Genomic DNA, 16,400 nt, shown 5'->3' with positions numbered 1-16,400 from the left:
CCCCTGACCTTTTACTGTCTCCATAGATTTGCCTTTTCCAGGATGTCACATAACTGGACTCACACAGTATGGAACCTATTCACACTGGCTGCTTCACTCAGGGATAAGCACTGAGGTTCCTCCATGTCTTTTCACAGCTTCGTAGCTCATTTCCTTCTAATGCTGAGTAATATGCCCTTGTCTGGAATGCTAGTTATTTTTATATCTGAAATTTCTTTATAAACTACTCCTTTCACCCATCCTTACGCTAACACATACGAGAAAGTAGAGAAGGCAAATGGTGTGGGGGAGCCCTAGGCTTTGCTCTTTGCTCTGTTTCTCCAGGTGTTCAGAACCCCAGGGACAGGAGGACTACTGTTGATGGGGTTCCTCTTCAGCAGTGCCAGTGGGTGACACCATCAGCGACTTGTACATTTTTATTTTAAATGAAATAAGTCCTACCATGATTTTTTCAAAGTATTTTTTCTCTCTGCACCCTTTCTTATAAATTATGTTTGTGTGATACTTTCTTTGCTCATGGGTTTCCTGTCTGGGAATAAATAAAACATGTTGGTTCTTTTAGCAAGATGGAAATTTCCTCACCCACACATAATCCATGAAGGAGTATGCTCTTCCTAAAGTTCACACGGTCCCTCTGACTACCAGTGATGGCTAAACTTTTTGTGGCTAAATAGTGGCAGCTGATGTTTATAGAGTATCTACTAGGTGCTAGGTAAGGTGGTAGCCTTTTACATAGGCTAACTCATTTTGTTTTTTCAACAGCATTAGGAGGTACATATAATCTTTATCTCCACTGAATAAAGAATAAACAGACCAAGGGAGATCAATGAGTTTGTCCAGGGCTCCTCCAGTTAGAAGCAGCAGAACCAGAAATTTCCTTACACTGCTGGGATATAAATCCTGCATCACAGTGATTGTCCTTAAACCTGGGCAGTATTCAAAGTCTGGGATTATTAATGTCTGTAGGGGATCAGAACATGTTACCCCAAAATAGGCTACTGTGGCATAAAGATCATTTTGAGCTAAAAACAACTGAGAAGCATCAGACGCCAAGCAAACCCTTGGCTCTCCCCCATGTGCATAAATGCAGGGCTTCAGTGCGCCTGCTGAGGGGTCTCCCTGCCCTGGGCCAGGAAGAGCAGGATGGCTGCTGGCTCCTTCTCGCCCCAAGACTTTAGGAGGATCTACACAACACGCTGGTCAGACAACCTCAGTCCCTCACGTCCCCAAGTACTTACCTCCCCGTCTGCCTTCTCCAAAGCCCGTGCACACTCCCCTGAGCCCCGTCACCTCCCTGCAGAGTTCGGCTGTGTGAGTGCACATCCAAGCCCAAGCTGTAGCCACCCCATTGGGTCGCTCGTCCTGCAGTCTCCCCGCGTCCTTGTGTGCTGCTGTAGGACCCCAACCTCCCTGAGAAATAAGTTAGCCTAAGAGTAGCCATCTTGAAGCCCAAAAAGCCATTCTGATATATGACTCAGAGGGAACAACTGAAACCAGGTAACTCCTCTGGAAAAACAAGTTAATCAATCATGACTGCTGGCAGCGCTAACCTTTCGGTTAGTTAAGCATAAAAGCTGACCCTACCTTGCTACACCCCCAGGACGTGGCACTAACCCAGAAATCGTAGGTTTGAAAAATTACTGCCTTTGTAGTATTGTTATCTTGCTATGTAGTATTGTTATCTTGTTACTACAACATAATCTGTAACCATGGTAAATCTCTAGGGCTGAATGCCTCAGAAAATCCTATATAACCACTTAGTTGTAAGTACTCAGGGTCCTCGTTGAGACCTGCTGGACGGGCTGACTTGGACCCCAACTAGTTGGCTTCCGAATAAATTCCTCTTGCTTGTTGCATCAAGAAACGTCTTTGGTGAGTGATTTGGGGCGGCGCCTTCCTCAGGGGAATCCAACATTTGGGGGCTCGTCCGGGATCATGCGCTCACCCCGCTTCACTCCCGAAGTCGCTCTTGGAGGAAGAGGTAAGATTAGTGGCGCCTTGAGTTGTATGTGTTCTGTTTTCTGTTTCAGTGAGACCGGTCGGAGTTCTGAAGGGTACCCGCTGTCTGGCAGCCGTCTCAATCCCGTAAAGGGGCTGTGACTGCGGTCGGTAGACGTACTAGAGCACCGCAGGCTGCAACCCTGGGGGACGCCCCAGGGAGGTTGGGAGGCCAGGGACGCCTGGTAGCCTCCCGTCTGTTTTTCTGGCAAGGTGAATCTGATGAGATAGGGTTGATTTTCAGGCGCCAGGAATATCAACCCTCTGATTCCTTTCGGTTTCTGTTTGAAAATCTGAGAAAAAACAAAAAGCGGCCGCTGTGTGTCTAATCTGTGTGTGTCTCTGTTTTTTGTGTCTTTCATGTGCCTAATAATTGTTATACTGACAATGGGACAGACTCAGACAACCCCCTAAGTGTGTAAATGAATATATCTTTCTACCTCCGGATGGTATTAATGAAATTGATTTAAAGACAAGCGCTTGTGAAAATTGAGTGTTCTAAAACTTCCAGAAAACCTGATAAAAAGTGTTAAGCATTAATGCTAATTTGAGTTTGCCTGAGGCGGGCATGTCCTGGTAGTTGTCGGCTGCCTGAGTTTACCTAGAGTCATTTGAGTCATGTTATCTGCTAAATCTTTTAAGAATAGAATGCTTAGAAGCTTGGCTTTGTCTAGTGTTCAGTGGGGGTCTTGTGAGTAGGCTAGCATAGTTGTTGCAGGTAAGTGAACTGGATAAGTGTGGCAAGTGAACACCTTTTTAATTGTGTGTTGCAGTGTGTATGCCTACCTGCAGCCTGAGAATCTTTGTAGTAACTTAAAGCCTTAGAGTTTTGTTAAGTTGAGAAGATGTGCTCTGTGTTTGCTGGGAGATTGTGCTGTGAAGCTCATAGTTGCAGAAATTGTAGAATGTGTTCGTAAGTTTGTCAGTCTAGGAAATGTTGGTTTGACAGTTTGCAGTGTCCTGCTTCTCAGTGTTCACTGGAGCTTGAAGTTTCTAATAGTTTTGAGTTCTGGTTAGAACTGCTTAAAGTGATAGAGAGGGCATTTCTCTATGTTGAAAGATCACAGCAGTTTCTCATGCTTAAAGTCTCAGTGAGTTGCCATGAAATCGTAATGTTAAAGGGACTAAAAGCTAAAGTTTGTTAACAACTGTATAACCTTTATTTGCCTTTGAAATATTTTGTTATTAAAAATAATTGCATGGCCTGAAAAATTGAATTCCTAAGCAGAATAGTAACAAAGCTTTTTTCAGCTGATTAAATGCACTTAGTTAACAAACCAAAATTTATTAAACTGTAGAATCTGGACAAGATTATGTTTCTCCCAGAAAAACAGGTTTCACTGTAAAGGTTTAGATAGACGAACGTGTGACCACTTTTGAGAAAAGTTGTAATAGATTTTTTGAGAACCACCAGGTCTTCTTGTTTAATTTATATGCTGTATGTTTAAAAAAAAAAAAAAAAACATGGGGGACTCTCCATATTTTTTAATGCAAATAATCTTAGAGCTTTTAATAGAATTTGCATAGCAGCTTATATCTACTATTAAAGAGTAAAACATTCTTGAAGCTTTCAGGGAAGACCTGTAAACTTAAGCACTTTCTCTGCTTTTTTGTATCTGGTCTTAGACACTTATGCTGAGTTATGTTCTTATTATTTTCACTGTTTGTAAGCTATTGATTGTAAGCCAAAGGTCATCATTTCTCAGTCCCTAAATGAAGAAGTAAAATGCCTGACCTCTTTCATCTCAAATCATATTTCTGGTCATATCTGAAAATCTGTGTGAAAGAAAGAGACATTTAAATTTGAGATTCTGCTTAAACTTTTAAGTTAAATTTGACTATAGCCATATTCATTCTTTGTATGTATCTCTAACAAGTCTTTTGTATGCCTGGTGATATTATACTCTGCCTTGAGTTTAGACAGTTCTTTCAGCTAAATATGAATTCTTATTGTAGCTTTTTTCCCCTCCTGAAGATGAAAGCAGAAGAATCTACCATCTGCTACCATTCTCTCAAGAATGCTTAGTAACCTAGAATTAGTTTGACTTTCTGTATGTTGTCTTTAAAAATTGACAGCAGCAGTCTCCCCTGCTGCCCCACTTTTTAAGATATCTTGTTTACTGTGCTGAGTATATAGACAATAAATGTGTAATGATAGTTCTAAAAAAATTAAATGCAAAAAGGTGCTTTTACCTCTAGTTAACTCTGATATTTTCCAGAGGGCCCCTGGAACATGTCAGAAGAATTTTTTCTCACTAGAGAAAGTATTTGACTAATTTGGCTTATTTATCTGATATATATATATTTATTTACCAGGAAAGCACTGTCAAAGAGAATGATGCTAAACTTTGTTACTAAATGTTTTGTATTACAGAAATATCAGAATTTCCTTATGTCAACTGTTTTACAGTAAGCTCTCATCAGATCTTTAACCATTGTCATTTGTAAGTCTTTTGTCATTTATAGTATTATCCCTAAACTGGTAAAGAACTAGATTTCAGCAGAACAGGTATTAGTTACATAAGATTACATAAACTAAAGAAAATGATTTTGTGTCTTTTTGTTTCAAATGTTGCTGGTAAAATGTTTTAACCTTGTTCTCTTAAACTGACAACAGTTTAGTAAATGACTATCTTTATGAGCAGAATTGAAACATCCTTCTCTCTACTTGATCCCTCCAGAGTTTAAAAACTTTCAGTGACTGTTTTTATATTCCATGGCAGTATGTTTATTTGCACGAGTTCAATAAGAATCTGCTTTCCTTGTGAGAAGACTACTTAAGAACACTGGTTATACTACCAGGGCTTTGACTGGAATGTCGTACCTGAGAGACATGTGCATAGACTCAGATGTGAACAACTTTAAAGAACTAAGATTGACTTTATAAAGCCAACAAAGCCCCTTGGAAGAACTGGCCTAGTACCTTGCTTACTGAGTTCCCAGCAGCCTTACCAGGTGAGTAAAGAAAGTCACTTCCTGGCAGGTGCAGAGACCTCGAGAAGAGAAGAATTCATCCAAATCTACAGGTACTGCAGGTAAAGCCTGATGGCAAGTCTGGCTTGGCTGTCTGGCCTCAAGAGGCCTTTAAAAGTTCAATCTGAAATTCCTTACAAAAAGTTCCAGCAAAGCATATTTAAAAGAACCTGTGTAATCAATTGCTCTTCTTGCTGCACCTGTGCAAATAATCAAGCCAGCTGTTAATTATTTTCTTAACCTAGTTACTTCTAGTAAAAATGAGAGTGATTTTAGAGAGAAGTATCGTTTCAATAATATAGCCTCCTTCCAGAATAAAAAATCCAACTCCAGATGTTGCTACATAACCTAATAACACAATTTGTTTTATCTTGCCTAGAAGCCACAAAACTGCAAATAGTAATAAAAATGAAACCCAGAATAGAAGCGCCAGCCTTCTGAAGCCCTCTCAACTGACCAGTGATGGAGACCTAGCTGCACCCTTTACTGCGCCCCCTTCTCAGCACGAAGCAGCCAGAGCGGTCATTGCCCCTTTTCCCTAGCAGCAGCTAGAGTCTCTATCTGTAGAAGAAAGAATGAGACCATACCCATAGCCTTCCCTGGTAAAAACAGGTATTTAATCCCTCCTCCCAAGAGATGGTGGGCTTGTAACACTGGAGTGACCCCATGTGTCTCTACTTCTGCCTTCAACTCCTCCCGTGATTTCTGTATCATGGTCCAGTTAGTACCCAGACTAATGTATTATAATGACTTATCATTCGTGGCAGAATTAGAACCTAAACTAAGGTATAAAAGAGAGCCAGTCTCACTCACTCTAGCTGTATTACTAAGAGTAAGAGTCGCAGCCGGAGTAGGACCAGGGGCAGCTGCAATTATACAAGGAAACCAACATTATGAAGGACTAAGAATAGCTATCGGTGAAGATTTGAGAACTATAGAACAGTCTATTTCTAAACTTGAAAAGTCCCTAACCTCTCTCTGAAGTAGTGCTACAAAATAGACGAGAGTTAGATTTACTATTTCTAAAAGAAAGTAGATTGTGTGCAGCTCTAAAGGAAGAGTGCTGCTTCTATGCAGACCATACTGGAGTAGTAAGAGACTCAATGTCTAAATTAAGAGAAAGATTAAATCAGCGAAAGCGAGAACGAGAAGCTAACCAGAGCCTGTTTGAATCCTGGTTTTCTAGATCCCCATGGCTTACAACTCTAATATCCACTTTGGCAGGACCCCTGCTTATTTTAATATTGCTCCTCACCTTAAGTCCCTGCATTTTAAATCGAGTAATAACCTTTATTAGAAAAAGAGTAAGTGCTGTGCAGGTGCTAATGCTGAGACAACAGTATCATACCCTCACACAACAAGAAGACACCAACATTCCATGATTAGAATGTTCAGAAAAAGAAGTGGGGAATGTAGGACCCCAACCTCCCTGAGAAATAAGTTAGCCTAAGAGTAGCCATCTTGAAGCCCAAAAAGCCATTCTGATATATGACTCAGAGGGAACAACTGAAACCAGGTAACTCCTCTGGAAAAACAAGTTAATCAATCATGACTGCTGGCAGCGCTAACCTTTCGGTTAGTTAAGCATAAAAGCTGACCCTACCTTGCTACACCCCCAGGACGTGGCACTAACCCAGAAATCGTAGGTTTGAAAAATTACTGCCTTTGTAGTATTGTTATCTTGCTATGTAGTATTGTTATCTTGTTACTACAACATAATCTGTAACCATGGTAAATCTCTAGGGCTGAATGCCTCAGAAAATCCTATATAACCACTTAGTTGTAAGTACTCAGGGTCCTCGTTGAGACCTGCTGGACGGGCTGACTTGGACCCCAACTAGTTGGCTTCCGAATAAATTCCTCTTGCTTGTTGCATCAAGAAACGTCTTTGGTGAGTGATTTGGGGCGGCGCCTTCCTCAGGGGAATCCAACACTGCTCACTTAATAAACTGATTTTCTCCTCTTTGTCTTCTCATGTCAGCGTGATCTGCAGGGCCCTTATTGGAGAACCCAGGAGGCAAGAGAGAAAGCGTTTTTTCCTTCCTCTTACCAGGGTTGAACACCCTCATCAGTGCCTTGGGGACCCACCTGGCGACCCAGATGGCTAAGGAGCAGGCCAGCTTGGCCATGTTCACAGTGCCACAAAGTGGTGCCTGTCATACTCTGAGAGCAAGGATGGGTTTGTCAGTCACTGAATCAAGCTTCTTTTTTTTTTTTGAGTATCCCTGTGCCAGCAGGCTGCCCTGGGAATGTACCAGATCAAATGACAGCAGCAGGAGCTCTTCTGTGACCAGGAGGAAGAGGAGGAGGAAGTGGAGAGGGGGACAGGAGGGGGTGGGGAGGCATGGAGGCTTCCTCAAACCCCTGTTCCCACTCCTCTTCCCCTCTCCGCTGCCCCACACCCTGCGTCCTGCATTTGTGCCCCCTGCCTGTTGCATTTCCTCCCAGACCAGGCTCCTCCAGACAGGGTGCCAAGGGGGATTGGGTCTTCAGCACCCTCTCAGAGCCTGGCTTAGAATAGGTGTGAATCAGTGTGTGAGGACTGGAGGCAGAACCCTCCCCCCACAAGCCCACCCTTGGGGCTTAGCAGGCAGAGCCCTGACACTGTGCAGGAAAGCTCCTACATCCTCAGGTGGAAGGCAAAACGAGTGGGTGAGGTTGCTCCCCCACTTCCAGCGTCACTTCTCTGAAACCTGTCTGGCTGGTTTGTCCCCTGAGCAATTATCATTGCACCAGGTCACATCGCCGCATCAAGGTGCGGAGACAGAGACCTCAGCCTGAAGGAACCAGCCTTAGGAAGTGACCCATCTTACCTGAAAATACCCTTGCTTCTGCCTCTTCCATTTCTGTAACTCATACACACATACACATGCACGTGTGTACACACACACCAGTTGTCCCTGCTTGGATCTTGTTCATAAAGACTCTCCTTGACCAAACTTTAGGTGGGTTCCTTGCCCTTGGCTGCTGAGGACAATCTTAGCAAAGACTGCAGCTCAATCGGGTGGGCCAGGTGCCCAGGGAATCTAGCCACACTTGCAGCCCCACCCTTGCTGTTTGACCACCCCAGCCTCCTTCAGCAGGAACCGAGCTGGGCCACGTTAGCCAGAATCCCCACCCACCTGCCTCTCAACTTAGTGCTTTTCCACCATGAGCCTGCTGCCTTGGCTGCCCCGGAGTTGAGTCCCTTTTCTCCTTGCCACAGTCCTGAGTAAAGTGGCCTTGCTGTGGGGAGGAGATGGAGAAGCAGCTCAGAAGCTGCTCAGCTGCGCTTGCTCTGTCCACAGGTGGCTGCACTGTGCGCACGACTTGGGAGGGAGCCATCAGTGTCTGTATTTGGTTAAGTCCAGACCGCTGCACTCCCAAATCCCTTCCCTCACTCCTGACCACAGAACAAGGCAGCAGAGGCATGTTCAGGATGGGAGAGGCAGTGCTCACCAGGGGTCTGTAGGAAAGGGTCTGGCTTTTCAGTCTCAGAACTCAGGGAGGCTATTCATGCTGTCCATGGCCTCTGGTGTTGGAGGGAGAGGGTGAGGAGGCCCAAAGCTGAGGATGGCCTCAGGGCGTCTGCCCTGATTCTGGTCCCCGTCGCTCCTAGGTGGACATTGCAGAGTCCTTCCATCTCGGCCTGTTTCCTAAGACTTAAAACGTGCTGAAGAGTGCTCCACGGGCTCCCCTCTGTCATTTTTTCTTTTTTGAAAAAGCAAAATCTTTTGCAAAGAGATGGGAAGGAGCTGTCTGAGCTGACTCAGACAAGCTGGCTCACCTGAAGAGCGAGGCTGACCCATGAACGAGCACACATCAGGCAGGAATATGCCAGCAACACTTGTATAACCCGCAGCAGAATGGTGCCTTGGAATGCGAACAGTCAGCTAAGCAAGGCAGCTTCCGTCAGTGCTACCGATGAGGACAGTGACCCTGCTGTCCCCTTTGCAGAACGCAAGTGGAGATGCTGCTGCAACAAAACTGGCCCACTGTACTAAGCACGAGGACTACCCTTCTGCGTGAGCTGCAGCCCTGTGTTCAGAGTTTAGCTCTTCTTTCCAAAGCTCTTTCAGCCACTGTTAAAAAATTAAAGCCCTTCGATTCTACGCTTCCGAGGCAAAGAGCCCAGTTAGGTTTGAAGGCCTGTTGGAGAGACTGTGTGATCTCTATGGATCAAAAATAATGGGGTTCTAGGGAAAAACACTCTAGAGAGCAAATAAGATGTATAGGAAAAAGGAATAAAAAATATAGACCAACACAGGTCACAATGGTTTTTACAATTCTCGGTAAAACCCAGAATCAAAAATGTTTTTTTTTTTTTTTTAGGTCTTTTTTTTTTTTTTTTTTTTGAGAGGTCATCTCTCATATTTATTGATCAAATGGTTGTTAACAACAATAAAATTCAGTATAGGGGGGTCAATGCTCAATGTACAATCATTAATCCATCTCAAGCCTAATTCTCGTCAGTCTCCAATCTTCTGAAGCATAACGAACAAGTTCTTACATGGTGAACGAATTCTTACAGAGTGAATAAATTCTTACATGGTGAACAGTACAAGGGCATTCATCACAGAAACTTTCGGTTTTGATCATGCAATATGACCTATAAACCATCAGGTCAAATATGAATATTCATTTGATTTTTGTACTTGATTTATATGTTGATCCCACATTTCTCCTATTATTATTATTATTTTTATTTTTAATAAAATGCTGAAGTGGTAGGTAGATGCAAGATAAAGGTAGAAAACATAGTTTAGTGCTGTAAGAAGGCAAATATAGATGATCAGATGATCAGGTGTGTGCCTATGGACTAACTATTAATCCAGGCTAGACAAGGGCAGCAAGACATCCACGGATGCAGAAGATTTCTCTCAAAGCAGGGGGGGTGAGGTTCTGAGCCTCACCTCTGTTGATCCCCAAATTCTCACCTGATGGCCCCCCTGCGACTGTGCCTGTCTTAGGTTGTTCCTCCCTTGAGGAATCTTACCCGTCTCTGGCTAACCAGTCATCTTCCGGGGCCATACAGGGAAATGTAAAGTTGGTAAGTGAGAGAGAAGCCATATTGTTTGCAAAGGTTAGCTTTTTACTTCTTTGCAGATTTATGCCCTGTGGCTTCTATGCCCAGCACTTGTCTCGAGGTATCTTTACCACCTGGAGGAATTATGATACTCGGTAAATTCGATATGAGGCATGAATTCTATTTAAGGTTTGTAATTAGGAAGGAAGAAGAAAAGCTATAGATGTAGCATATGAAGGAAACTTGGGAGGATTGATTATTTCTTTGACATATCTTCTTGTATAGTACCTTAATTATGTATAGGTTTTAAACTACTAACTAATTTGCACACACATATTAACATAATAGGAATACGGTGACATAAACAAAGCAAATCTATAATTACCAGCCATCTCCAGTGAAGCCAAGAAAACCATTTAGGCACCCTAGGCATTTGTGAAAATTTATCTATGATATGATGGATATTGTCCAACTGTACTTGAACCATCAGACAAATTAAAGCAGCCCATTTCTGGGATCTGTTCACATCCCATATGTTCTTTTAACCATAGATAGTCTATAGTCATGAGATTTTGGGGTGCTACAACTTGCACCCCTCCCAACTCCTGGTTGAGTTCCAACAGTACAGATCCAGTCAAATTCGTTGTCTCACTGTATGCACATGCCAGCCTAGACATCTCCCTCCTCCTTCTTATGGCAAGTCCAGGAGACGGTGGGCTGGATGCAGCCACAACCGCAGCATCATCCGGATCCCTGTGGAGGCTTTTTGATGATCATCCCCCGGCACGAGTCCTCCAGAGAGTGCTGATGCCGGAAGCTCCTCCTCATATCGTATCTTAGTTCATTTTCTGGGTATCCAAGCTAGGCCTTGATCTTCTGCGTAGAAACAAACAGACCCTTTGCCCACACTTTGACATGCCCTCTATACCACTGTGCAGAACTCATTGGAGGTCAGCACACAGTAACTGCTTTTTTTTTTTTTTTTTAATTAAGAGAAAGGAATATTATCAGAAAAGAGTACCTCCATAGCTGATCATCTGACACCCTTTAAGTGATCAACATTAAGGATATTTAAAGCATGCGTTGATCTTTGATTTACCAATAGTTTTATCCTGTTAAGGAGTAATCCCCCTTTTCTTTCTTTCTTTCTTTTTTTTTTTTAAATTTTTAATCTACACTTACCTGAAGAATACTATGTTTACTATGCTCTCCGCTATATCAGGTCCCCCCTAACAACCACATTACGGTTACTGTCCATCAGCTTAGCAAAATGTGGTAGAGTCACTACTTGTCCTCTCTGTGTTGTGCAGCCCACCCTCCCCTTTCTCCCTCCCCCCCATGCATGCTAATCTTAATACCCCCCTTCTTCTTCCCCCCCCTTATCCCTCCCTGCCCACCCATCCTCCCCAGTTCCTTTCCCTTTGGTACCTGTTAGTCCATTTTTGGGTTCTGTAATTCTTCTGCTGTTTTGTTCCTTCAGTTTTTCCTTTGTTCCTATACTCCTCAGATGAGTGAAATCATTTGGTATTTCTCTTTCTCCGCTTGGCTTATTTCACTGAGCATAATACTCTCCAGCTCCATCCATGTTGCTGCAAATGGTTGGATTTTTCCACTTCTTATGGCTGAGTAGTATTCCATTGTGTATATGTACCACATCTTCTTTATCCATTCATCTACCGATGGACATTTAGGTTGCTTCCAATTCTTGGCTATTGTAAATAGTGCTGCGATAAACATAGGAGTGCATCTGTCTTTCTCAAACTTGATTGCTGCGTTCTTAGGGTAAATTCCTAGGAGTGGAATTCCTGGGTCAAATGGTAGGTCCGTTTTGAGCATTTTGATGCACCTCCATACTGCTTTCCACAATGGTTGAACTAATTTACATTCCCACCAGCAGTGTAGGAGGGTTCCCCTTTCTCCACAGCCTCGCCAACATTTGTTGTTGTTTGTCTTTTGGATGGCAGCTATCCTTACTGGTGTGAGGTGATACCTCATTGTAGTTTTAATTTGCATTTCTCTGATAATTAGCGATGTGGAGCATCTTTTCATGTGTCTCTTGGCCATCTGTATTTCTTTTTTGGAGAACTGTCTGTTCAGTTCCTCTGCCCATTTTTTAATTGGGTTATTTGTTTTTTGTTTGTTGAGGCGTGTGAGCTCTTTATATATTCTGGACGTCAAGCCTTTATCAGATCTGTCATTTTCAAATATATTCTCCCATACTGTAGGGTTCCTTTTTGTTCTATTGATGGTGTCTTTCGCTGTACAGAAGCTTTTCAGCTTAATGTAGTCCCACTTGCTCATTTTTGCTGTTGTTTTCCTTGCCCGGGGAGATATGTTCAAGAAGAGATCACTCATGTTTATGTCTAAGAGGTTTTTGCCTATGTTTTTTTCCAAGAGTTTAATGGTTTCGTGACTTACATTCAGGTCTTTGATCCATTTTGAGTTTACCTTTGTATATGGGGTTAGACAATGGTCCAGTTTCATTCTCCTACATGTAGCTGTCCAGTTTTGCCAGCACCATCTGTTGAAGAGACTGTCATTTTGCCATTGTATGTCCATGGCTCCTTTATCAAATATTAATTGACCATATATGTTTGGGTTAATTTCTGGGGTCTCTAATCTGTTCCACTGGTCTGTGGCTCTGTTCTTGTGCCAGTACCAAATTGTCTTGATTACTATGGCTTTGTAGTAGAGCTTGAAGTTGGGGAGTGAGATCCCCCCTACTTTATTCTTCTTTTTCAGGATTGCTTTGGCTATTCGGGGTCTTTGGTGTTTCCATATGAATTTTTGAATTATTTGTTCCAATTCATTGAAGAATGTTGCTGGTAATTTGAGAGGGATTGCATCAAATTTGTATATTGCTTTCGGCAGGATGGCCATTTTGACGATATTAATTCTTCCTAGCCATGAGCATGGGATGAGTTTCCATTTATTAGTGTCCCCTTTAATTTCTCTTAAGAGTGACTTGTAGTTTTCAGAGTATAAGTCTTTCACTTCCTTGGTTAGGTTTATTCCTAGGTATTTTATTCTTTTTGATGCAATGGTGAATGGAATTGTTTTCCTGATTTCTCTTTCTATTGATTCGTTGTTAGTGTATAGGAAAGCTACAGATTTCTGTGTGTTGATTTTGTATCCTGCAACTTTGCTGTATTCCGATATCAGTTCTAGTAGTTTTGGAGTGGAGTCTTTAGGGTTTTTTATGTACAGTATCATATCATCTGCAAATAGTGACAGTTTAACTTCTTCTTTACCAATCTGGATTCCTTGTATTTCTTTGTTTTGTCTGATTGCCGTGGCTAGGACCTCCAGTACTATGTTAAATAACAGTGGGGAGAGTGGGCATCCCTGTCTGGTTCCCGATCTCAGTGGAAATGCTTTCAGCTTCTCGCTGTTCAGTATAATGCTGGCTGTGGGTTTATCATATATGGCCTTTATTATGTTGAGGTACTTGCCCTCTATTCCCATTTTGCTGAGAGTTTTTATCATGAATGGATGTTGAATTTTGTCAAATGCTTTTTCAGCATCTATGGAGATGATCATGTGGTTTTTGTCTTTCTTTTTGTTGATGTGGTGGATGATGTTGATGGATTTTCGAATGTTGTACCATCCTTGCATCCCTGGGATGAACCCCACTTGGTCATGGTGTATGATCCTTTTGATATACTGTTGAATTCTGTTTGCTAATATTTTATTGAGTATTTTTGCATCTACATTCATCAGGGATATTGGTCTGTAATTTTCTTTTTTGGTGGGGTCTTTTCCTGGTTTTGGTATTAGGGTGATGTTGGCTTCATAGAATGAGTTTGGGAGTATTCCCTCTTCTTCTATTTTGTGGAACACTTTAAGGAGAATGGGTATTATGTCTTCTCTGTGTGTCTGATAAAATTCCGAGGTAAATCCGTCCGGCCCCGGGGTTTTGTTCTTGGGTAGTTTTTTGATTACTGTTTCAATTTCTTTGCTTGTAATTGGTTTGTTTAACTTTTGTGTTTCTTCCTTGGTCAGTCTTGGGAGGTTGTATTTTTCTAGGAAGTTGTCCATTTCTTCTAGGTTTTCCAGCTTGTTGGCATATAGGTTTTCATAGTAGTCTTTAATAATTCTTTGTATTTCTGTGGAGTCTGTCGTGATTTTTCCATTCTCATTTCTGATTATGTTGATTTGTGTTGACTCTCTTTTTCTCTTAATAAGTTGGGCTAGAGGCTTATCTATTTTGTTTATTTTCTCAAAGAACCAGCTCTTGGTTTCGTTGATTTTTGCTATTGTTTTATTCTTCTCAATTTTGTTTATTTCTTCTCTGATCTTTATTATGTCCCTCCTTCTGCTGACTTTAGGCCTCATTTGTTCTTCTTTTTCCAGTTTTAATAATTGTGATGTTAGACTATTCATTTGGGATTGTTCTTCCTTCTTCAAGTGTGCCTGGATTGCTATATACTTTCCTCTTAAGACTGCTTTCGCTGCATCCCACAGAAGTTGGGGCTTAGTGTTGTTGTTGTCATTTGTTTCTATATATTCCTTGATCTCTATTTTGATTTGTTCATTGATCCATTGATTATTTAGTAGCATGTTGTTAAGCCTCCATGTGTTTGTGAGCCTTTTTGTTTTCTTTGTAGAATTTATTTCTACTTTCATACCTTTGTGGTCTGAAAAATTGGTTGGTAGAATTTCAATATTGTGGAATTTACTGAGGCTCTTTTTGTGAGCTAGTATGTGGTCTATTCTGGAGAATGTTCCATGTGCACTTGAGAAGAATGTATATCCTGTTGCTTTTGGATGTAAAGTTCTATAGATGTCTATTAGGTCCATCTGTTCTAGTGTGTTGTTCAGTGCCTGTGTGTCTTTACTTATTTTCTGCCCGGTGGATCTATCCTTTGGGGTGAGTGGTGTGTTGAAGTCTCCTACAATGAATGCATTGCAGTCTATTTCCCTCTTTAGTTCTGTTAGTATTTGCTTCACATATGCTGGTGCTCCTGTATTGGGTGCATATATATTTAGAATGGTTATATCCTCTTGTTGGACTAAGCCCTTTATCATTATGTAGTGGCCTTCTTTATCTCTTGTTACTTTCTTTGTTTTGAAGTCTATTTTGTCTGATATTAGTACTGCAACCCCTGCTTTCTTCTCACTGTTGTTTGCCTGAAATATGTTTTTCCATCCCTTGACTTTTAGTCTATGCTTATCTTTGGGTTTAAGGTGAGTTTCTTGTAAGCAGCATATAGATGGGTCTTGCTTTTTTATCCATTCTATTACTCTATGTCTTTTGATTGGTGCATTAAGTCCATTTACATTTAGGGTGACTATTGAAAGATATGTACTTATTGCCATTGCAGGCTTTAGATTCGTGGTTACCAAAGGTTCAAGGTTAGCTTCTTTAGTATCTTACTGCCTAACTTAGCTCGCTTATTGAGCTGTTATATACACTGTCTGGAGAGTCTTTTCTTCTCTCCCTTCTTATTCCTCCTCCTCCATTCTTCATATGTTGTGTGTTTTGTTCTGTGCTCTTTTTAGGGGTGCTCCCATCTAGAGCAGTCCCTGTAGGATGCCCTGTAGAGGTGGTTTGTGGGAAGCAAATTCCCTCAGCTTTTGCTTGTCTGGGAATTATTTGATCCCACCATCATATTTAAATGATAGTCGTGCTGGATACAGTATCCTTGGTTCAAGGCCCTTCTGTTTCATTGCATTAAGTATATCATGCCATTCTCTTCTGGCCTGTAGGGTTTCTGTTGAGAAGTCTGATGTTAGCCTGATTGGTTTTCCTTTATAGGTGACCTTTTTCTCTCTAGCTGCCTTTAAAACTCTTTCCTTGTCCTTGATCCTTGCCATTTTAATTATTATGTGTCTTGGTGTTGTCCTCCTTGGATCCTTTCTGTTGGGGGTTCTGTATAATTCCATGGTCTGTTCGATTATTTCCTCCCCCAGTTTGGGGAAGTTTTCAGCAATTATTTCTTCAAAGACACTTTCTATCCCTTTTCCTCTTTCTTCCTCTTCTGGTATCCCTATAATACGAATGTTTTTCCTTTTGTATTGGTCACATATTTCTCTTAGTGTTGTTTCATTCCTGGAGATCCTTTTATCTCTCTCTATGTCAGCTTCTATACGTTCCTGTTCTCTGGCTTCTATTCCTTCAATGGCCTCTTGCATCTTATCCATTCTGCTTATAAATCCTTCCAGGGATTGTTTCACTTCTGTGATCTCTTTCCTGACATCTGTGATCTCCTTCCGGACTTCATCCCACTGCTCTTGCATTTTTCTCTGCATCTCATCCCATTGCTCTTGCATTTTTTTCTGCATCTCTGTCAGCATGTTCATGATTTTTATTTTGAATTCTTTTTCAGGAGGACTAGTTAGGTCTGTCTCCTTCTCAGGTGTTGTCTCTGTGATCTTTGTCTGCCTGTAGTTTTGCCTTTTCATGGTGATAGAGATAGTTTGC

General features: G+C 41.8%; 1 long non-coding RNA gene across 1 annotated transcript; it reads left to right on the top strand.

Moving 5' to 3' along the window:
• The first annotated feature begins 2,245 nt into the window (after nucleotides 1–2,245).
• LOC140847760 (uncharacterized) lies at nucleotides 2,246–6,854 on the top strand. Its single transcript, XR_012127892.1, has 2 exons — nucleotides 2,246–4,953; nucleotides 5,351–6,854. It is a non-coding gene; the product is annotated as an uncharacterized lncRNA (long non-coding RNA).
• The last annotated feature ends 9,546 nt before the right edge of the window (nucleotides 6,855–16,400 follow it).

This window comes from Manis javanica, chromosome 2 (assembly GCF_040802235.1).
Source record: "Manis javanica isolate MJ-LG chromosome 2, MJ_LKY, whole genome shotgun sequence".
In the NCBI taxonomy this organism is placed as follows: Eukaryota; Metazoa; Chordata; class Mammalia; order Pholidota; family Manidae; genus Manis; species Manis javanica.
This window is presented reverse-complemented; position numbering and strand designations above follow the sequence as displayed.